This window comes from Rhinopithecus roxellana, chromosome 10 (genome assembly GCF_007565055.1).
Source record: "Rhinopithecus roxellana isolate Shanxi Qingling chromosome 10, ASM756505v1, whole genome shotgun sequence".
Classification (NCBI taxonomy): Eukaryota; Metazoa; Chordata; class Mammalia; order Primates; family Cercopithecidae; genus Rhinopithecus; species Rhinopithecus roxellana.
The window spans coordinates 78,186,592-78,209,970 of NC_044558.1; the positions used below are offsets into that span (position 1 = coordinate 78,186,592).

General features: G+C 41.1%; 2 pseudogenes; one reads left to right on the forward strand and one right to left on the reverse strand.

Moving 5' to 3' along the window:
• Nucleotides 1-18,371: 18,371 nt before the first annotated feature.
• On the reverse strand, nucleotides 18,372-18,478 carry LOC115900234 (annotated as a pseudogene).
• A 1,207-nt stretch (nucleotides 18,479-19,685) lies between these two features.
• Nucleotides 19,686-22,739, forward strand: LOC104662470 (annotated as a pseudogene).
• Nucleotides 22,740-23,379: the final 640 nt, after the last annotated feature.

Consider the following 23,379-nt stretch of genomic DNA (forward strand, 5'->3'; position numbering starts at 1 on the left):
AATAGAAGCTAGAGGCTCAGCCACAGGCAAGGGTGGAATTGAGAGTGTTCCTGAGGAATCCACAGGTTTTGACGAAGTGAAAGAAATGGGTTCAGAACAGACTCTTTGCACTGGCTTATCTGGAAAAGATCCTTGTCTGCTATGGGCTTCCAAAGAAACTCTCTGACTGATTTGGATTTTATTCGGAAGAACAGATAGAAAAACTCAAAAGAAGTTTCAGGCTATTTCTTCTTTTTCCTTTAGCAATGATTGGCAAAAATTCCTACAAAAAAACACTGTCATTCTATTTCTGTGCATAGATTTCTTTCCTTTGCTCATCACTAGGAGCCAGACAGCTAAGAATAAGTTGTCAGGCAGTTTGGATGTTATTGCTTAATTTTGTCCTTTATGCTGGTAATTTGGACTTTTATTGTTCCATTCTAATTAGGTATGTGCCATGTTTTTCCTATTGGCCAGGAAAAGATATTGCTGCATTCTCAACCTTTTGTTCCTGTCAGCTTCACTATGATTCCAATATTAATTAGATTGTTTGTTAATTTCTGTCTTTAGCATCTCTAATTAAGAACTAACACTCTGGAACTGCTTCTGCATAATTCAAGGAAACCTTGGAATGAGCCAGTGTAAACCTGCAAGCCTCCCAGCTCCACCTGCCCAGTAAACATGGCCATGTGCTTCCTTCCCTCCTCCCCTGGAAGCCTTTCATCTACTCTTTCCTCAAGGCCCTAGGGTCTTGTGTTTCCCAGAGACATATTTGTTTTGTGTGTATTAGGAGAGAAGTGGACTCTCATTGATATTTTGGGGCTTGGTTCACACTTTAAACTCTGTCATGCAGCTTTGATGGTGTGCAGAGCATATCAATTCTCTTCACCATAAAGAAGAACTGCTCTGTGGAATTGGGATTATTAATGAGTCAGAGCAGCAGAGATAAGACATACGTGGCTCTCAATCCTAGCATGTGCCCATGGCAGACATCACTAATCAATACAGGCACTCCTTTCTGCTAAACCCTAAATTCCCTCCCGAGCAGAGTTCCCTTGAGCCACACCTATGAATTGACTTGCGCTGGCCAGTGAGATGAACCTATTTCCTATTTCTAGTAGATCTTCTCACAGCCAGCGGAAGTTTTCAATAAGGATTGAAGCATGATGTCAATGAGGCAAAGGTATGTTTGAGGAAGACTGATATACTGGAGGAAAACAAAGATAACTCTTTTCTGTTATGATTTTGGAGCAAGTGATAGGGAGGTCTTTGTATTTGCTTTTCCCCTTTCCTCATCTTAAAGATAAAAACTCAGCGCTGATTTTTACACTTTGAGTTCGCAATTCACAGCATTCTTTTTATAAAAGTTTCTTTTCTAAAATAAATTTTCCTAAGTAGTTTTAAAACAAGTTTGGAAAACACACACCCTGCTTTCTACCCTGAGAATATGCTTATCCTGCCAAAGTGTTTATCTTTTCTTTGACTAATTGATGTGCCAAACCTGAGCACCTAAACTTGTGGTTCCAGCACCTGTGCCAATGGCACCTAATTAACAGCAGGTTGAGAGAGTGCAGCTAGCACTGGAGCAGGGAGCTGAGCTGCACCATATGCTGGGCTTTTACCAGATAAACAACCCCCAATCCTTCTGGGGCACCGTTTGAGGAACATGAAATGCCTGGATCTTTTCCTAATCTAACAAGTGTTGGTGGCACTTTTTAAATCTCCCAACGTCATGAGATAAAGGGCTAAAATGAAAACAGCTCATAATAAGCATCTAATGGATGCTATACTGTGTAACAATCTTGGCCCTAAGTTGCAGGTGTGTAATTGATAAGGAGAAAAATTTTCCTAACATTTGCTATAAAGGTGAAATCAAACCTTGTTTAGTGTGATTTGGACAAGGCTTCTTCTCAAAGAGAAAAATAATCAGAATTTTTGTTTTCCTCATATAAGAGGCCCAGCAAGCAGATTTGAGAGATTGTGCTCTGTACTTGTGCCATCTAATTGTGTCCTGTTAGAAAGGAGATGTCCTGGGAAACTCAAATTAAGGTGAGCAGCAGCCTCTTGTAGTTCAGGTGGACCAAACACAGCCACTGGGGCCTGGCATCTTGTAAGCACTGTGCAAACCGTACTCTCCTACCAATCACTGTATTTTACAGTGTTTTGCATGGTTTGTCTCCTTCACTCAGCTGGGCCTCCTCCAGGGCATAGGCTCTCTGATTCCCTCTGTGTCCCCAGAGTCCTGCCCAGATCCCACCACATAAGATCACTGGCCCTGCGCTGGACCTGAGATTTAGCCTCAGTCTCTGTAAACTCTGTGCCCTTTAAAATGGTGGCTTGTCCTTTCTGGGCTACATCTCTTCCAAGAGGGCACAGATCAGATCTCTGAGGTCTCGCTCAGCACCAGGACATTAAGTTTCTATAATGGAGGTGTGTGTTGAATGAGATGGGAAGGGAAGCAGTGCAGTCGTCCCCATTCTGCCCACCCTGCCCCCTGAGGTCCACACTTGCTGGGAGGCCTGGACATTTCGTCAATTATAGGATGAATGCTGGGCAAACCACCATGGAAAGATGGAGAAATGGCACATCCAAGCCATGGAGGCCAGATCAATATATGTGAATAAGAATTGATAAAAAGAAATACAGCCAAGTGCAAAGCATCACAATCACATGTAAAAGGCTGAGCTAGGACATTCTTTTGGAAGTAGGGGCTGAGAGTGACTTCCAGTGCTGGCGAGGGAAGGCAGGGGCTCGCGGGGCCTGCCAATTGCCAGCTGTATGATCCTAGACAGCCTACTTCATCTCATTTACGATAAACCATTCTTGCTTGTCTACAATGTTCCGGGCTCCATCCATGACCCTGGGCTTCAGAAAGTCAGATAAGGCAACAATCTTGTCTTCCAAGGACGTGCATTACAGTCCAGAAAGGGCGGAGAAGTGTTAACGAATCAGTCTGAGTGTGCGAAGATACAAAAATGGCTCGAGGTTCCTCAAGCCCCAGAGTCCATGGACTTATTCACCTTTTACTCTCTGTGATAATTATTTGACTTTGCACCTGTATTATTTATAGTAGTCTAAAGAATATGTAAACAACTTTTACCGTGGACACTACTCCAGACCGTGCTGCTTAATTTAAACAGTCACATGTGCAATCATGTTCACTGTCATCCTGAGGCGCACATGGACTGGGGATGTGTCCCATAGAATTTAACTCCTGAAATTTCAACTGAATGCTTTGAGCCCAAATTCATGCACATATGTGAGATGAATATATGGATATATGTATGTAAATTCATATATAATTAAATATATTAATTCGTATATGATATATATCATGTATGGTAAATATATATAATATATAGTATATATAACTAAATAAAATATTAATTCACGTATATATAATTCATAGATACATATATTAGAAACTATGACTATTATAGTGGGCAGACAAGTGAATGGTGGTGGTGATGGTGGGTTTAATTACCTTATCTTTTCAAGAAGAAAGTAAAGAATCCATTGAGAATGTGAGAAAAGTCCCGCACTTGGGCAGTGTTAGATGAGCTGTGGATGCTAAGTACAATAGCACCCTCTGTCATTGTATATTCCCTTTCCTTGGTCTAGATTTTTCTTTCCAACCCATCTCACTGCCTGACATTGTATTTCATACCTGTATATTTGTTTAGTTTGTCTGTCTCCACCTTTAGATCATCACTTTCACAAGGACAGGGTTTATGTTGTTCATTGCCCTATTTCCAGGGCCTAGAACACGTCTTCGGTCTGAGCTAACATTAAGTAAATGCTTATTTAATGAATGAATGATTTATTCTTAGTTTATAGACAAGGCCTGAGGCAGAGAAAGTTTAAATTATCTCAAAATGTACTGGACTCCGAGCTTGGTCTCTAAATCCTCTAAATGAAAGAAAGGGCAATGGGTACTCCCAGGTTCACAGATGTGGAATATGAGTCCCAGACATTGGAGACCGACTTATTCAAACCCAGTGAGGGGATGGGTTGAGATAAGGACTCAGGTCTCTGCCACTCCCAGTTCCATCTCCCTAGACTTAAGGACGGATTGTCAAACTCACCCCTAACCCATGCCTAGTGTTTAATGGCAGAAAGCACATCAAGGCTGCCTGGGACCAGAGTTAGAGGGAGCTATGTACTGAAAACAGGCATGGCATCTTTTGAGGGTGACAGGAGTGTTCTGTCTGGGGGTGTGGTGGTTTCATCAGTGGACATTGTCAAAATCATGAAATTGTACGATTTAGATGGATGCAGTTTATGGAACATCAATTATGCATAAATGAGGTTGATCAAAAGCCTTGATGTGTGCATTTAGGTCATGCCCTTTCACGGTCAGCCTCTCATCCTCTACAGGCATGTTCATGTCTTTCCCTTGAGTAGGCTGCTCTAAGGCTATAACACGGGGTGCTGAGAAACCCTCTGGCACGGAAGACCCGAGTACAAATCACTGCTCTGCCCTTTAGCAACTCTGATCTATGGACAAGTGTCTTCCCCAAGGCCTTGGTCTCCCTATCTGTAATACAGAGACAGAGCAATTAACATTCATAGTGTTTGCAGGATTTAATGGGTATAACTCTGTGCAAAGTTTTATAAACAATACATGGTACGTTGTAAGTATGTAATACATGATAGTTATTATTGTAATAATGATTGTTATCATATTTCTAGAAAGTGTAAAAACTCAGGAAAAAATGAATAATTCTGAGTACCTCTGCACATGACACAATGCTAGAGTTACTGAAAAAAGAGGTCTTGATCCAGACCCAAAGAAAGAGTTCTTGGATCTTGTGCAGAAAAGAATTTAAGGTGAGTCACAGAGTGCAGTATAGAAAGCTACTTAATTACAGAGTAAGGCATCCCCCAAAATCAAGTGGAGGAATGCCCTGTCTTTAAATTTTTCTTATATAGGAGTCTTTTTGATGTAAAGACGAAGCTAAGCTCTGATTACGTGAGGGTGATTAGATAGCATGACAAAAATTATTATCCTATTGACTTAAAGAAAACTATCCTTGACATTTTAGTGTGTGAGTACAGCAAAGCATAACTAAAATTATCTTGAAAGCATATATTCTTATGGGTATTGGGACATCTGGATTCTCCATTGTTGTAGGAGCATGTCCTTATAGGTATCTCCAGGCTGTTTCCTCAACTGTAAACATGTTATGACCATGGGTCTTGACTGGCAAGGAGTGCGTCCTGTTAGACTCAAGGTGGAGGTAATTTTAAAATGGTGTCACTGTGACGCTGTGACACTGTGTCCTGCTTCACTAACACTTGCTAAACTCTGTAATTAGTGATAAATATTTGATCCCGATAACCAACTAATTACCAACTTTTTAGGCCATGTAGATACTTTTTTCCCTTTTCCTAAATTAGAAAGTCTGCTTTTTTAGTGTATTTGTGAGAGACATACCACCTGATTCTGTAGCTTTTCTCTCTTCTACCTTAGTAGTACATTTCTTAGGTCAAAAGCAAGGTGATGGGATTGAATTGTAATGCATAGTTAGGTTTCCATCCATGCAGACAGATTGGTCAATACAGTGACAAACTCAGTGGATGCTACACAGACAGATTCAATTTTTGCTTCTGTCCTAAATAGAAAACAAAGTGGGGAGAGGTTCCAAGATGGCCAAATAGGAACAGCTCCAGTCTGCAGCTCCCAGTGTGATCAATGCAGAAGACAGGTGATTTCTACATTTCCACTTGAGGTACCTGGTTCACCTATTTGGGACTGGATGGACAGTGGGTGCAGCCCACGGAGGGCAAGCTGAATCAGGATGGGGTGTTGCCTCACCCAGGAAGCATAAGGGGTCAGGGGATTTTGCTTTCCTAGCCAAGGGAAGCCGTGACAGACTACCTGGAAAAACAGGACACCCCTGCCCAAATACTGTGCTTTTCCCAAGGTCTTAGCAACTGGCAGATAAGATGATTCTCTCCTGTGCCTGGCTCAGCAGCTCCCACACCCACAGAGCCTTGCTCACTGCTAGTGCAGCAGTCTGAGATAGATCTGTGAGATGGCAGCCTGGCTGGGGGAGGGGGGCCTGCCATTGCTGAGGCTTGAGTAGGTAAACAAAGTGGCTGGGAAGCTCGAACTGGGTGGAGCCCACCACAGTTCAACAAAGCCTACTGCCTCTAGACTCCACTTTTGTGGGCAGGGCATAGCTGAACAAAAGGCAGCAGACAACTTCTGCAGACTTAAACATCCCTGTCTGACAGCTCTGAAGAGAGAAGTGGTTCTCCCAGCATGACGTTTGAGTGCTGAGAAGGGACAGACTGCCTCCTCAAGTGGGTCCCTGACCCCCATGTAGCCTAACTGGGAGACACTTCCCAGTAGGGGCCAACAGACACCTCATATATGTGGCTGCCCCTGTGGGACAAAGCTTCCAGAGGAAGGATCAGGCAGCAATATTTGCTGTTCTGCAGACTCCACTGGTGATACCCAGGCAAACAGGGTCTGGAATAGAACTCCAGAAAACTCCAACAGACCTGCAGCTGAGGAACCTGACTGTTAAAAGAAACACTAACAAACAGAAAGGAATAGCATCGATATCAACAAAATGTTCATCTACACCAAAACCGCATCTGTAAGTCACCAACATCAAAGACCAAAGGTAGATAAAACCACAAAGATGGGGAGGAACCAGAGCATAAAAGCTGAAAATTCTAAATACCAAAGCACCTCTTCTCCTTCAAAGGATTGCAGCCCCTCGCCAGCAATGGAACGAAGTTGGACGGAGAATGACTTTGATGAGTTGAGAGAAGAAGGCTTCAGAAGGTCGGTAATAACAAACTTCTCCGAGCTAACAGAGGATGTTGGAACCCATCGCAAGGAAGCTAAAAACCTTGAAAAAAGGTTAGACAAATGGCTGACTAGTATAAACAATGTAGAGAAGATGTTAAATGATCTGATGGAGCTGAAAACCACAGCACGAGAACTTCGTGATGCATGCACAAGCTTCAATAGCCAATTCAATCAAGTGAAAGAAAGGGTATCAGTGATTGAAGATCAAATTAATGAAATAAACCTAGAAGACAAGGTTAGAGAAAAAAGAGTAAAAAAAAAAAAAAAAAAAAAAAAAAAAAACCTCCAAGAAATATGGGACTATGTGAAAAGACCAAATCTACATTTGATTAGTGTACCTGAAAGTGATGGGGAGAATGGAACCAAGTTGGAAAACACTCTTCAGTATATTATCCAGGAGAACTTCCCCAGCCTACCAAGGCAGGCTAACATTCAAATTCTGGAAATATAGAGAACACCACAAAGATACTCCTTGAGAAGAGCAACCCCAAGAAACATAATTATCAGATTCACCAAGGTTGAAATGAAGGAAAAAGTGTTATGCACAGCCAGAGAGAAAGGTTGAGTTACCCACAAAGGGAAGCCCATCAGACTAACAGTGGATCTCTCAGCAGAAACCCTACAAGCCAGAAGAGACTGGGGGCCAATACTCAATACTCTTAAGGAAAAGAGTTTTCAACTCAGAATTTCATATCCAGCCAAATAAGCTTCATAAGTGAAGGATAAATAAAATCCTTTAGAGACAAGTAAATACTGAGAGATTTTGTCACCACCAGGTCTGCCTTACAAGAACTCCTGAAGGAAGCACTGAACATGGAAAGAAACAACCAGTACCAGCCACTGCAAAAACAGGCCAAATTGTAAAGACCATCAAAGCTATGAAGACACTGCATCAATTAATGGGCAAAATAACCAGCAAACATTATAATGACAGGATCAAATTCACACATAACAATATTAACCTTAAATGTAAATAAGCTAAATGTCCCAACGAAAGGACACAGACTGGTAAATTGGATGAAACGTCAAGACCCATCAGTGTGCTGTATTCAGGAGACCCATCTCACGTGCAGAGATGCACATAGTCTCAAAATAAAGGGATGGAGGAAGATCTACCAAGTAAATGGAAAGCAAAAAAAAAAAGGCAAGGGTTGCAATCCTAGTGTCTGATAAAACAGACTTTAAACCAACAAAGATCAAAAGAATCAAAGAAGGCCATTACATCATTACATAATGGTAAAGAGATCAATTCAACAAGAAGAGCTAACTATCCTAAATATATATGCACCCAATACAGGAGCACCCAGATTCATAAAGCACTTCCTTAGAGACCTACAAAGAGACTTAGACTCCCACACAATAATAATGGGAGACTTTTACACTCCACTGTGTATTAGACAGATCAACAAGACAGAACATTAACAAGGATATGCAGGACCTGAACTCAGCTCTGCAACAAGCAGACCTACTAGACATTTATAGAGCTGTCCACCCCAAATCAACAGAATATACATTCTTCTCAGCATCACATCACACTTATTCTAAAATTGGAAGTAAATAACTCCTCAGCAAATGTAAAAGAACAGAAATCACAACAAACTGTCTCTCAGACCACAGTGCAATCAAATTAGAAATCAGTATTAAGAAACTCACTCAAAACCGCACAACTACATGGAAACTGAGCAACTTGCTCCTGAATGACTACTGGGTAAATAATGAAATGAAGGCAGAAATAAAGATGTTCTTTGAAAGCAATGAGAACAAAGATACAACATACCAGAATCTCTGGGACACATTTAAAGCAGTGTGTAGAGGGAAATTTATAGCACTAAATGCCCACAAGAGAAAGTAGGAAAGATCTAAAATTGACACTTTAACATCACAATTAAAAGAACTACAGAAGCAAGAGCAAACACATTCAAAAGCTAGCAGAAGACAAGAAATTACTAACATCAGAGCAGAACTGAAAGAGATAGAGACACAAAAACCCTTCAAAAATCAATGAATCCAGAAGGTGGTTTTTTGAAAAGATCAACAAAATTGATAGACCGCTAGCAAGACTAATAAAGAAGAAAAGAGAGAAGAATCAAATAGATGCGATAAAAAATGATAAAGAGGATATCACCACCGATCCCACAGAAATACAAACTACCATCAGAGAATACTATAAACACCTCTACACAAATAAACCAGAAAATCTAGAAGAAATGGATAAATTCCTGGACACATACACCCTCCGAAGACTAAACCAGGAAGAAGTTGAATCTCTGAGCAGATCAATAACAGGCTCTTAAATTGAGGCAATAATTAATAGCCTACAACCAAAAAAAGTCCAGGAACAGATGGATTCACAGCCGAATTTTACCAGAGGTACAAAGAGGTGCTGGTACCATTCCTTCTGAAACTATTCTAATCAATAGAAAAAGAGGGAATCCTTCCTAACTCATTTTCTGAGGCCAACATCATCCTGATACCAAAGCCTCACAGAGACACAACAAAAAAGAGAATTTTAGACCAATATCCCTGATGAACATCGATGCAAAAATCCTCAAATAGTGGCAAACCGAATCCAGCAGCACATCAGAAAGCTTATCCACTGTGATCAAGTTGGCTTTATTCCTGGGATGTAAGCCTGGTTCAACATACACAAATCAATAAACATAATCCATCACATAAACAGAACCAATGGCAAAAACCACATGATTATCTCAATAGATGCAGAAAAGGCCTTCAACAAAATTCAGCAGCGCTTCATGCTAAAATCTCTCAATAAACTAGGTATTGATGGAACATATATCAAAATAATAAGAGCTATTTATGACAAACCCACTGCCAATATCATACTGAATGGGCACAAACTGGAAACATTCCCTTTGAAAACTGGCACAAGACAAGGATGCCCTCTCTCACCACTCCTATTCAACATAGTGTTGGAAGTTCTGGCCAGGGCAATCAGGCAAGAGAAAGAAATAAAGGGTATTCAATTAGGAAATGAGGAAGTCAAATTGTCCCTGTTTGCAGATGACATGATTGTATATTTAGAAAACCCCATAGTCTCAGCCCAAAATCTCCTTAGGCTGATAAGCAACTTCAGCAAAGTGTCAGGATCAATGTGCAAAAATCGCAAGTATTCCTATATACCATTAACAGACAGAGAGCCAAATCATGAGTGAACTCCCATTCACAATTGCTACAAAGAGAATAAAATACCTAGGAATCCAGCTTACAAGGGATGTGAAGGACCTCTTCAAGGAGAACTACAAACCACTGCTGAATGAAATAAAAGAAGACACAAACAAATCGAAGAATATTCCATGCTTATGGATAGGAAGAATCAATATCATGAAAATGGCCATACTGCCCAAAGTAATTTATGGATTCAGTGCCATCCCCATCAAGCTACTAATTACTTTCTTCACAGAATTGGAAAACTACTTTAAAGTTCATATGGGGCTGGGCGCGGTGGCTCAAGCCTGTAATCCCAGTACTTTGGGAGGCCGAGACGGGTGGATCACGAGGTCAGGAGATTGAGACCATCCGGGCTAACATGGTGAAACCCCGTCTCTACTAAAAAATACAAAAAACTAGCCGGGCGAGGTGGCGGGCGCCTGTAGTCCCAGCTACTTGGGAGGCTGAGGCAGGAGAATGGCGTGAACCTGGGAGGCAGAGCTTGTGGTGAGCTGAGATCCGGCCACTGCACTCCAGCCTGGGCAACAGAGTGAGACTCTGTCTCAAAATAATTAAATAAATAAATAAATAAATAAATAAATAAATAAATAAATAAAGTTCATATGGAACCAAAAAGGAGCCTGCATTGCCAAGATAATCCTAAGCAAAAAGAACAAAGCTGGAGACATCATGCTACCTGACTTCAAACTATACTACAAGGCTACAGTAATCAAAACAGCATTGTACTGGTACCAAAACAGATATATAGAGCAAGGGAACAGAACAGAGGCCTCAGAAATAACACTACCCATTTGCAATAATCTGATATTTGACAAACCTGACAAAAACAAGAAATGGAGAAAGGATTCCCTATTTAATAAATGGTGCTGGGAAAATTGGCTAGCCATATGTAGAAAGCTGAAACTGGATCCCTTCCTTACATTTTATACAAAAATTAATTCATGATGGATTAAAGACTTAAATGTTACACCTAAAACCATAAAAACCCTAAAAGAAAACCTAGGCAATACCATTCAGTACATAGGCATGGGCAAGAACTTCATGACTAAAACACCAAAAGCAATGGCAATAAAAGCCAAAATAGACAAATGGGATCTAATTACACTAAAGAGCTTCTGCATGGCAAAAAAAAAAAAAAACTACCATCAGAGTGAACAGGCAACCTGCTGAATGGGAGAAAATTTTTGCAATCTACCTATCAAAGGGCTAATATCCAGAATCTACAAAGAACTCAAACTTACAAGAAAAAAACAACCCCATCAAAAAGTGGGCAAAGGATCTGAACAGACACTTTTCAAAAGCAGACATCTATGCAGCCAATGGACACATGAAAAAATGCTCATCATCACTGGTCATCAGAGAAATGCAAATCAAAACCACAATGAGATACCATCTCATGCCAGTTAGAATAACAATCATTAAAAAGTCATGAATCTACAGATGCTGGAGAAGATGTGGAGAAATAGGAACACTTTTACACTTTGGTGGGAGTGTAAATTAGTTCAATCATTGTGGAAGACAGTATGGCGATTCCTCAAGGATCTGGAACTAGAATTACCATTTGACCCAGCCAACTCATTACTGGGTATGTATCCAAAAGATTATAAATCATGCTACTATAAAGACATATGCACATGTACATTTATTGCAGCACTATTCACAATAGGAAAGGCTTGGAACCAACCCAAATGTCTATCAATGATAGACTGTAAGAAAATGTGGCACATATACACCATGGAATACTATGCAGCCATAAAAAAGGATGAGTTCATGTCCTTTGCAGGGACATGGATGCAGCTGGAAACCATCATTCACAGCAAACTGTCACAAGGACAGAAAACCAAACACCACATGTTCTTACTCATAGGTGGGAACTGAACAATGAGATCACTTGAACACAGGGCGGGGAACATCATACACCAGGGCCTATCAGGGAGTGGGGTTTGGGGGAGGGATAGCATTAGGAGAAATACCTAATGTAAATGATGAGTTGATGGGTGCAGCACACCAACATGACACATACATACCTATGTATCAAACCTGCATGTTGTACACATGTAACCTAGAACTTAAAGTGTAATAATTTAAAAAAATAAAACAAAGTAAGGGATGTTTCTTATGGGATCCTTAGAGGAAACCCATTTTCATTCTAAGAATCTTTTTTTCCCCCTCAATTACCCAAGAGTAATGTTTGGCAAAAGTTTTAGTTTGGTAGTGAAAATATCATGCTCTAAAGACAACTTCTCATAAATGACATTTATAGACCATCTTGCAAATGTTAAAAATTAAGATGGCATAAAATGTCTGTTTTCCATTTCCAAGTTCATGTTTTCCTTAACTCTTGTGCACAGAGGCTGAATCATCACTGGGAATCCAAGAGCTCACATTTATCAGATTTTTGACTGCAAATTTCTTTTGCCTTTTGCCTTTGGTTCATAAGTTTCTTCTCCTGGTCTGGTCTGTCTTCTCTCATAACATATGAAATCACTTGCATTTTTCTTAATGCCATTACCATGATAACCTTGTGTAAGTCACCTTCTTTGCCTTCTTATAGATACACACACTACTGGTGGTGGTGTACAGAAATGAATGGTTTCCAGAGGAAACAGCTGTGACATGTTCATTCACACACTCAGCATCTATTTATTGAATAACTTCTATGTGCCCAGCACTGTGCTATTAGCAGAGACAGCAGGGAAGAGGAAACAGGTCCATGGTCTCAAGCGGGTTACCTTCAGGTGGGGAAGACAGATAAGAAATAACCAGGAGGGTTCCGAGAGTGGTAATTACTGTGAAGAAGTACATTATATAACAGAGCAATCTGGTGCGATTAATACAGTGTAAGTGACTTGATATGAAGAGTCTAAGTAATGCAGCAATGTTGTAAATGTAGTGTACACAGTAGCATACATAGCAAATTAGATACAGGAAAATAGCGTAATACAGACAGAGAGTGACCAGAGGCGGGTGCCAAGTTTAAATTAGGAATGGCTCAGGGAATGCATTCTGAGGAACGGCGTTTGTTTCTACCAACTGTGAATCCATTTTATGAATGGGAAGGAAATGAGGCATGTGGTGAACTTCACCTCCAGCACCTTCCCTCTCAGTATGAGACCATCATCTGGGCGCCCAGCCTCCCCTGGCAGACTGAGATCTGGAACATGGAGTGAGCTAGATCAAGGGCTGGAGAATTTTAGTGGCTTCCAACAGAAGCTGAGAAACCAGAGACAAGACTGTGGATCTGATGCTCCTGGGACTCAGAACCTTTATAACTCTTTATAAATGGGATAAACTGGTTCTCAGGGGTTCAGACCCCAGGAAAGCATCATCCACAATAGTTAACAATGGTCTGGGCTTGGTCAGATGGATCTGACTTGCATTCTTACTAGCATTCTGATGTGAGAAAATTAAAATGGGAAGAAGAATCACGTCTATCTCATAGGATAGTTAAGATTAAGTAAAATAATGCAATACTTAGAAGCACTGAGCACGAAACCTGGCCTTTATGCGATCGCTATAGTTACTTTTATTCTAATTCCCCTATTGTTCTCTCCTGTGTTATTCATTTCCGGCTATTTGCGGACGCCAACCAAGGTCCGCAGACTTCAGCACATTGGGTGAGGGTGTGGAGTCTGGAGTCAGACTGCCTGGTGTTACTCCTGGCTGTGACCCTTCTACCTGCATGACTCTAGACATGCTATTTAACTTCTCTGTTTCTCAGTTTCCTCACCTACAAATTGAGGATGAGAATTATACTTCATAGTTGTCCAGAGAATTCAATGAAATATATCTGCAAAGCACTTAAAATCATAGCTGGCAAAGAGTAAGCACCAAAAAAAATTGAAAACTTCTAGAAATTACTTTTGTATTATTGCAAGTATGCTAAAATACTGAATCAAATATATTCCTGATGTATTATAGATCAAACATAGCACAGCTTTTTTTTCCAGCTGTGGGTCCACAGTGGGCATTCCTGAGTACGAGGTGACTCTCCTCCACAGCTGCAGAGCCCCAGAGGCCCCAAGTGGTTTCCATCCTGAGGCTCTGCCATCATCTTGGGCTTTATTGTTGTCTGGGTCTAACTGGAGGATGGTAAAGACAGCATGGAGGAGGCAAAACTGCTTCTTAAAATCTTTTGGTCCAGAGGCAGCATGAATTACATGAATTATTTTTATATTTCTCCAATTCTATTGGTTAAAATGTCTCACGTGACTATGTCTACATGCAGGGGGTACTAGGAAATGTAAGTCAAAGCAAGGCAGCACATGTGGCAAAGGGGGCCCATTTAAAAACAACAAACAATAAACAAAAAAGCACTCAAATTAGAGATAGATGATGATACCTGTGACAGAACAGCTACCTCTCCACCAAAATCATTCTTCCTCTTCCTCGCCTTGGGTAAGAACAAGGAGAAGAAAAAGAAGATGATGAAGATGGAGGAGGAGGAAGGAAAGAGTAAGAAGGGGGGAATGAGAAGAAAGGAGAAAGTGGAGGAGACAGAAGAGGAACTGATGGTGTCCTTAGAGGCCTTTTGACACTTCATCAGCCACTGAGAAGAAGGTGGCACTTGAGGTTTACGGGCTCTGATCAGCCGCAAGCAGGTTATATCACGCTTTGGTTTCTTTCCAGATCACCAGTGTGTGTTTAAGTGATGTTTTCTGTTTCTTGCAGAGGGCAGAAGCCCAAAACTAACCTGTATAGTCAAAAATGTCTAGCTGTTTCTTGTAGCAGATTGTGTCCGTAAGTGTCAATGAAGAGTAATTTCGGGGTGAAAAGATAAGATAAAACACTGATTACGGGATGACAGGTTTTCTCTGCTCAACGATCTTTGAATTATCCAGTAAACTTTGCTTCCAGGGTGGTATATTAATAACACACCTAAGCACATGTTTTGTTGCTTAAGCTGAGAGGCATTTTCACCTTGAAGGGAAAGCTTTTGAAGATGGTAGTAGATTAACATAGCCCAAATATCTTGACATCCCCAATAGGAAGAAAGTAAAACTAAGTTTCCTGATCTAAGGAGTCCGAGAAATTAAATTCTCTCTGTTCTATTGCTGAAGTACTGCAGAAACTGCTTTAGACAGAAGGATACCAGAGAAGAAAAACATTGCTGAATGTTTAAATTTTATTTTATTTTTTGAAAAAAGAAGCATGATGACATAGTCCAAAATCAAACAACATAAAAAATATACATTGAAAAGTTTATCCTCACCCTATCTACTTCCATCAATTTCCTTCCAATTCTCTTTGTAGTGTTTTTTCATTTTTCTTCTTGTGTTTTTTAAATAAAATAAAATAGCAATATACATTATTATACCTTTTTCTCTTTCATTCTTTCATTAAATGGAGTATGCTGTATACACCGTGCTGCACTTGTTCGGTTTTTCCATTCTGCAATAAATCCTGGAGGCTTTCCATGCCACTACCTAGAAAGCAAACTCATTATTTCACAGCCACTGTGTGTTCCAGGGTAGGCTTGTTCCTTAGGTGTTCCTGAGTATTTTATTCCACTTTTTCCATTAAAAGTTTGCTTTCCCTTTTCCCCACTCAAAGCAAAACACAATCATGTAACTGAGACGTGGTCCACAGTTCACCATTTCCAGGTTGCTCTGATGTGGTGCTTAGATAGTAGCTTTGTGAAGCTGAGAATGAATACCCTCTATGCCAGTTGCAGGGCCTAAGACTCATGCCTGAGGTCTCCACAGCCAGTGGCAGAGGCAACTACAAAGCTCCCCTAACCTCTCCACACCACCATCATGCCTCTGCTCTCAGGGACATCATAGGAAGGCCAGGTAGTCGATGGTCCCTCTGTTGGCAGCTTCTTCAATAACCCCTCCCAGGCAAGGAACGTGATCTGAGGTATCATCCATGCTGCTTAATTCCTGGATGGTTCTGGGTCGGAGATCAGGCCTTTCACAAACTGGATTCTACTTGCTTTGATTCAAGATTGCGTTAACAATAGAATGGGCAGGAAACCACATTGCAAGCTCTTCTCTTCAGGTTGTAAATAGTGAGTTTGCCAGTATTCAACCTTCCAAGAAAAAGGGAGAATAGAAGAAGTGAGGAACCCATTAGACATACATGAAACTATAGCTATTATTATGTTTTAATATTTTGTAATATCTCCCTCCCATCTTCTAAAATATAAACTTCCCAGGCACAGAGGATAAATCTGTTTCACTCACCACTCCTTTCCCAGAGCATAGAACCTGGCCTGGCCCTCAGTAGGGCTCATAGAAAATATCTATTGATCAACTCATGATAAAGAGGAGGAAGCAGAGTCCTTTGGGCCTTCAAAAAGAATGTTTACTGGATCTGGGTGGCAGCCCACAGAGGCCAGGAGTGTCCTGCACCTATCTGGGGCTGGGAGGACAGCGTAGGTCTCCATCACCTTCTCTTGGGACCACCTGTATTTATACACCTTTTTCCAGTATTCCCATTGCCTTTACATTGCAGCCAAAGCCCTGAAGCTGTGCTTCCTCCCTGGGCTGGGCTGTGGTAGGTGGGGAATGGGTTGTATGAGAGTTTTTGTTCCACATCTTTCATCTCTCTCCATTGTCATCTCTCCCTGGTACCTGAAAAATGGCATGCCTTTCCTGGGTCAGAAGAGGTAATTAAAAATAACTTTTCATTGCTGGTTACTGAACAGGAAGCCTCTGACTGAGTGCATTAACAAATCAGAGTGGGAAGTCTGATTTGTAGGAATGAAGCTTTCACATCTAAAGGCAAAGAAATTGCTGAGAATGGCGTGTTTGGAGGAAGATTGTGTGCACTTTGCTTTTTAAGATCCATGTCACTCTACAAAAATATCACAGCAATGCAGGATAGTTAAATAGCTTAACTGTTATAGTTAAACATTTTCTTTCTTTTTTTTATTTGAGTCAGAATCTCGCTCTGTCACCCAGGCTGGAGTGCAGTGGCACGATCTCTGCTCACTGCAAGCTCCGCCTCCTGGGTTTACGCCATTCTCCTGCCTCAGCCTCCCAAGTAGCTAGGACTACAGGTGCGTGCCACCATGCCTAGCTAATTTTTTGTATTTTTAGTAGAGACGGGGTTTCACCGTGTTAGCCAGGACGGTCTCAATCTCCTGACCTCGTGATCCACCCACCTCATCCTCCCAAAGTGCTGGGATTACAGGCCTGAGCCACTATGCCCGGCCAGTTAAACATATTCTTAAGCCTATTTCTGCCTAGGCTATAGGCCTTGGAGGTGCAAAGGTGAATCAAAGAGACATAGAGTTCACAGGTGTCTACAGAGTTAGGGCACAAAACAAATATATGATATTGAATGTGGTATAATACATCTTAAAATAGACCTCTGACATGATGTGGCTGTGTCCCCACCCAAATCTCATCTTGAGTTGGAGCTCTCATAATTCCCACATGTTGTAGGAGGGACCCAGTGGGAGGTAATTGAATCATGGGAGCAGGTCTTTCCTGTGCTGTTCTTGTGATAGTGGAGAAGTCTCATGAGATCTGGTAGTTTTACAAAGGGGAGATCTGGTCTCGTGAGATCTGGTTTTATAAAGGGGAGTTTCCCTACACAAGATCTCTTGCCTACTGCCTTGTAAGATGTGACTTTTTTCTTCCTTCACCTTCTGCCATGATTGTGAGGACTCTCTGGCCACACAACCATGGAACTGCGAGTCAATTAATTACCCAGTCTTGGCTATGTCTTTTTTTTTTTTTTTTTTTTGCGGATTTCAAGCTTTATTTACTCCTGGAGTCGGCTATGTCTTTATTAGCAGAATGAGAACAGACTAATCCAACCTGTTTTACTTCCATTTATATGGCAGCTCTAAAACTTCATTTATCCACATACCACTTTCAAGATACTTCCTTTTTCAAATACCACCTTTCTTATTGTTCCTGTTAAGCTCTTTAATCCTTATTTAAATTAGGATGCTCATCTCACTGACACAAAAAACCAAATAGGACAATCCACCATGTAACAAAAAGTCCCCTAAAGATGAATTTGGAAAAAATGAACTGATACTATTAAAAATCTGAGTAGATACTATGGTCTGCTTATGTCTGAGTGAGTTTGTCTTTATCGACTAATGAAGAACAGCAAGGGTCAGAGAACTATTGAAGACATTCCAGCACTGCAAAGAGACTTTCTCCTAATATCATTGAAAGGATTGAGAATTAAAATGGGAATAACTTTTCCCTCTGTTTTTAAATGCTATGTTCCTTTGCTACCTATAATTTTCTCATCTAAAATTATTTGTTTTACCCACTGAAATATTCACCTTGCACTTTGGGAAACTCAAATTGCTGTTACTATGCTGGCGAAAATGTTCCTATCACTTAGAGCTGCAGTTCTAAGGAAGGAAAAAAGAAGCCATGATTGGCAACAGGAGAGACACATTTCAGATGTTTTAGCAGTAATACAAGTAAACGATTCTCAAAGCGTGCAATAGACAAGCCTCGCCCTGGGAAAACCACCTTCATGATCATGGTATCTACCCTGCCAGGTAAGTGTAATTCTCAGACCTTACAAGGAGGCAGAACAGCATATTGTAAAGAAGCTGGGCTTCAAAAGTGAAATGAAACTAGATCCCAGTGTGCTAATTGGCAATTATCTGGGCCACCATAAGCCTCTCCGAGCCTTGGTTTCTTCTTGCAAAAACAAAGATGTACTTCATACTTGTTGAGAAGGTGAATGGAATCAGCTATAGGAAGGAAGAGTTCATAGCAGGCAGTCTACCTGAGCATAGACCCTGCTTCTGCAGCCCACCATCTGTGGATGGGTAGCCTCTCTTCCCCATGCCTTGGTTTCCTCATCAGTAACATCAGAGAAATAATCCAACCATACTCTTTGGAGCTCTGTGAAGCATTCATGGGTTAAATATGCACGGTTATCATGTGCTGCTGGGGAAGTTGATGTCAGCTCTCTTCCTTCCATGAGCACATGGAACAGGGCACCCAGCAGGTCTCACTCAGCACCCATGAGTCACTCCTCTTTCTCCCCTGACAAAATCCCCAGATACTAAACACACAGACTAGGCAGTAGCAACTAAAGTGTTCTCATAAAGGGACACAGGACAGCCACTTCTTGAGGGGAAGGTTCTGGAATTGCAGAGCCAGAGAGGCTGTTTCAGGGTGGGTTCTGGACAGGTGAGGGTCAGAGCAGAGCATGAGGCAGAGTGAGAGGAAGGGCTGGATCCCTGTTGAAGGAAGAGAGAAACCAAGATAGGCAACATGAGAGACACATTTCAGATGTCTTAGCAGTAATACAAGTAGATTAGCTCAGAGAGCAGTGATTTTTGATTAGGGCAGGATAGTGGAAGGAGAGGGTTCCTCTGGCAAACTTAGGGCCATAAGCTCAGGAAGTTGCTTCTGTACAGACTAGAGGGCCTCAGCCAACAAAGAGGGTTATGCAATGATGGTGCAGTAGCGCACACAATGATCATTACTGTCCCATAGTAAACATCTACCTGCCTGCTGGCAGGACTATGAGCAGAAAAGAGATGAACACCATTCCTTTAAACAGTTTATTGCAATTCTGCTATGTTTGAAACATTAATCCTAGTTGATGGGAAAATGTTATTCTTTGAACATTCAGTATCTCCAGATAGGCTGTTTTGAGTTATTGTCCCTTAATTAAATGAAGTTCTCAGACAATGTACTGTTAATTGTTATCATATGTTTTTACCAATAAGGGAAGCAAATGGACCAAGATGATACTTTCCAAACTCCCTTTTTAATTGGCAAGTGTAATGGAATCAGAGCATAACACTTTCCTAAGCAATTCCCACAGGTGCATGCATTGAGCCAAGGGCTGGGAGAGTGCTTTTTTGGGAGTCCTGAGTTAAGGGATTCACAGTGCTTATGAGGGGCAGAGATGCAGGAGCCTCCTCACCTACATCTCAGGTCTTCTTGCCACTCTCGGACTCCATCCTGGCTGAGAAGACGGTGATTGTCCTGGATGACTGAGTCACCATCGCGGAGCTGGGAGTGCAGCTCGTAGCTGGCATGTCTCTCTCCCTGCAGCCACACCGAGCAGACAAAAGGGCCATTGTCTCCATAGTCGCTGCCCTGGATGTTCTTCAGTCCCCACAGCAGGTGAGCATCCTAGGGGCCCTGCGTTCCTGGTCAGTGGAGATGAATTCTGTCTCAGTTAGTACATCCTGTGAAGGACAGCAGGAGTCCTCATGCCTAGGACTGGGGATTCTTGAAGCTTCTTGCTTCTTATCCAGGTGGCCCTGTCTCTGAGAAAAGTATTCAGTGGCTTAGACACATTTCCTCTTAAGTGCTTTTCCATGCCGACCACATCCCCATACGCCATTTGCTTTCCCCTGGGCTTATCTGTGTGAGGCACAGCCTGCTGCTAGACCGTGACCAAAGGATCACATGTTTTCGCTTTTGCCAAAGCAGGTTGTTTGCAATGCTTAGAAATTCCATTTCAGCTACTTGAACAAGCATGGCTAATAGACACTAAATTGCTACTGTTTACAGCAATTATTGTCAACTCTAAAATTCTCTCTCATCTTTAAATGTGTACAAATCATTTTTGAAGATACCAGGGCCACTTTGCCATTCAGGCCAGCCAGTCTCATAATCCATCTTCCCGAGTCCTTCCAGCCAGTGGGTGTTTTGTTTCATCAGCACCAGCTTCCTAATGAAGAGCGTTCAAAGTAATATTATCTTGAACACCTGATTAGCTGCACCTGAAATTGATTCAGATAAATTGCCTGATCTTTCTAAATGTTTTTAAAAAGGTCAAAGTCAAATCTGTTGTAGGTATGCAATAAATTAATTTACACTTTCACGCATTTATTAAAGTCTATTATTTGTTCCTCATACCAGTGAGGTTATAGCACATTATTGATGCCAGTTCAAGGAATGACAAGAACTGTTCAAGATTATAAAACATGAATGTCTATTTTTCTCAGACTATGTATTTAGAGAACATTTCATTGTAAATCATTTTTGTATTTTTGATTTGTAGGAACCTGATTATAACGTAATAATTCTGTTTCATTTTCCTTAGGGAGTAATAGTAAGTTCTTGAATTTTGTTCAGTGACGGTTGTTGACACCTTTAGACATTTATGATTCCAAGGATTTTCCATTTATTGTCTCATCATTGAATGACATGGTAGTGTCTGTCCAGGTTCAAACCTTAAGCTCAAATGGTTGTGATTGCAGAGGACCCTTAAGTTAGACATAATGATTAGTGAACCTGTCAGAAAACCAACAGGAGGAGGGTTCTTACCCTGAGTAAAGAAAACTTAAAGGTCAAATTTGAACCAAGTAGTAATAAACACCAAAGATTTTTGTGTTGTCTTATTTTTACACTTAGACAGTAAGCATTTTTAATTGAAATTTTCTTAAAGAGGCAGGAGAGATATTGAGAGCATAAATCGGGAATATAAAGACCACCTCAGTGATTCCTAGAGCACAAAGGAAACCAGGAGAGAGTGGTCCAGGAATGGTTCCACCATGGCACACCTGTTGACCAAGAGGAAAGTACCAACAAAAGCACAATCCCCCAGCCTCCTGTGGGGGTTCAGTGAGGATGGTGGGATACATTGTAAAGTAGACACAAACTTTCTTGGAAGACCAGAAGGTTTTGCAAAAGCCTTGGGGAAAGGTTATGGCTGAAGGCAGCCTAATCGACTTTGAGCTAATAGCAAGGGTAAACAACAAAGGAATGTAAGGGAGTTTATCTAAATAGCTTGTTTACTCATGTGATCCTAAGAGAAACCTTTGATCATCTATAGGACTACTGACTCCAGGGGAAGGTGACAAGATTAATTATCCACAGGTGTGTTGACTCAAAGCCTTTGTCATTAAATCTGTACTAAATAAATGGAAACGTTGCTGGCTTATCAAAGTGATGCTGCAAAATCAGAGCAGAGCCCCTTATTTGGACTGACAGGCAAAATACCTGTGTCAGTGTACGTCTCTCATCCATTGCTGGGTCAGGGTCTGCAGGTCGGGCTCCCACAGCTTCCCATGGATGGAAATAATAAGCTACTCAAAAGTGGTGGTCCAGATACCTTCACAAGTTTCTCCACTCAAGGGATATCACCAGATCCTAGTAGTTCTGGTGACCATACAGTGACCTCAAGGGGGCTAATGGACTTGGAGATTGGCATGTATGCCCTGTTCTGTGTGCGGGTGCAAGGACCCTTTCCCCACACAACACACACACATAAACATATATATATAAGTGTGTGTGTGTGTGTGTGCGCGCACATGTGTGGCTGTGTGTGAATACTGAAGATCTGGATAATAATCTAGTTAGTGAGATCAACAGTGACTGTCAAATGTTCTCAGATTTGGTTGGTATGGATGTTTTTGAGCATAATAGGATTATACCAATTATTTTTCTGTTCTAAATATTTTCTGCCTATAATGAATCATGGATTATATCACCTCTTTTTGGCTAGTCAGTGTAAAACTATTAGGTACTATGTCCATAATATCTAAACTAAAATGTGGGAAAATATAAATTAATAAGTCTTGAAGTCCAGTTTTCTGAGTGTCATGCATCTGCCTGAATCTTCTGTCGTTTCATGACCAAGATATCCAAATTATCGATCTTGATAACTAACCTGAGCCATAAAAAACATTTATAAAAGCCCTTCCCTTCCCTTCCCACAGGAATGGAAAGTTCTAACTCCCCGTGAGAGAGGCGCCAGCAAGCCTCTTGAGATGGCATCGGGCTTGAATTGCGTGGTCGTGCAGAGCAAAGTTCAGAGGCTAAATGAAAACCACACGACGTGGAAAAATTGAAAATGAGCAACCACCATGTCCAGGGTCCAAATGTGCTGTGTTGGAGGCCAGAGAACAGGGACTAAGAAGCAGCTGCCACAACAAAGAACTAGCGCTGAAGCACACAGGTGGGTTGTATTTGAGAGAAAGCAAGAAGGAAACTGGAAGAAACTTCCAGCAGACAATACTAGGCAAACTCTAGAAAACACTATGTATACCAAGAAATGGAAAAATTGACTTGGTAGTTCTTTTAAATTGCACACTTGCAAAGTTAAATTCCCAGAATATAAGTACCCTTAACATCTAACAGGAAAGTGAAAAATAGAAAACATCAATGCAGGGAGAAAAATGGATTTTTGTTTTGTCTTAGTTTTACACTTAGACAGTAAGCATTTTTAATTGAAATTTTCTTAAGATAATTATAGCTCTACGTGCAATTTTAAGAAATATTTCTGAGACATCCCTCCCGTATGTTTTCCCAATGGTAACATCATATAAAACTTTAGTAAATATCTCATCCAAGATAATGATTTTGATACAGGTTGCAGATCTTATTCAGATTTCCCGAATTTTTCTTGTACTCATTTAAGTTCTATACAGTGTTATTGCCTTTGTAGGTTTAGGTATCCAACAGCACCATGGAGATAAGAAACAGTCCCAG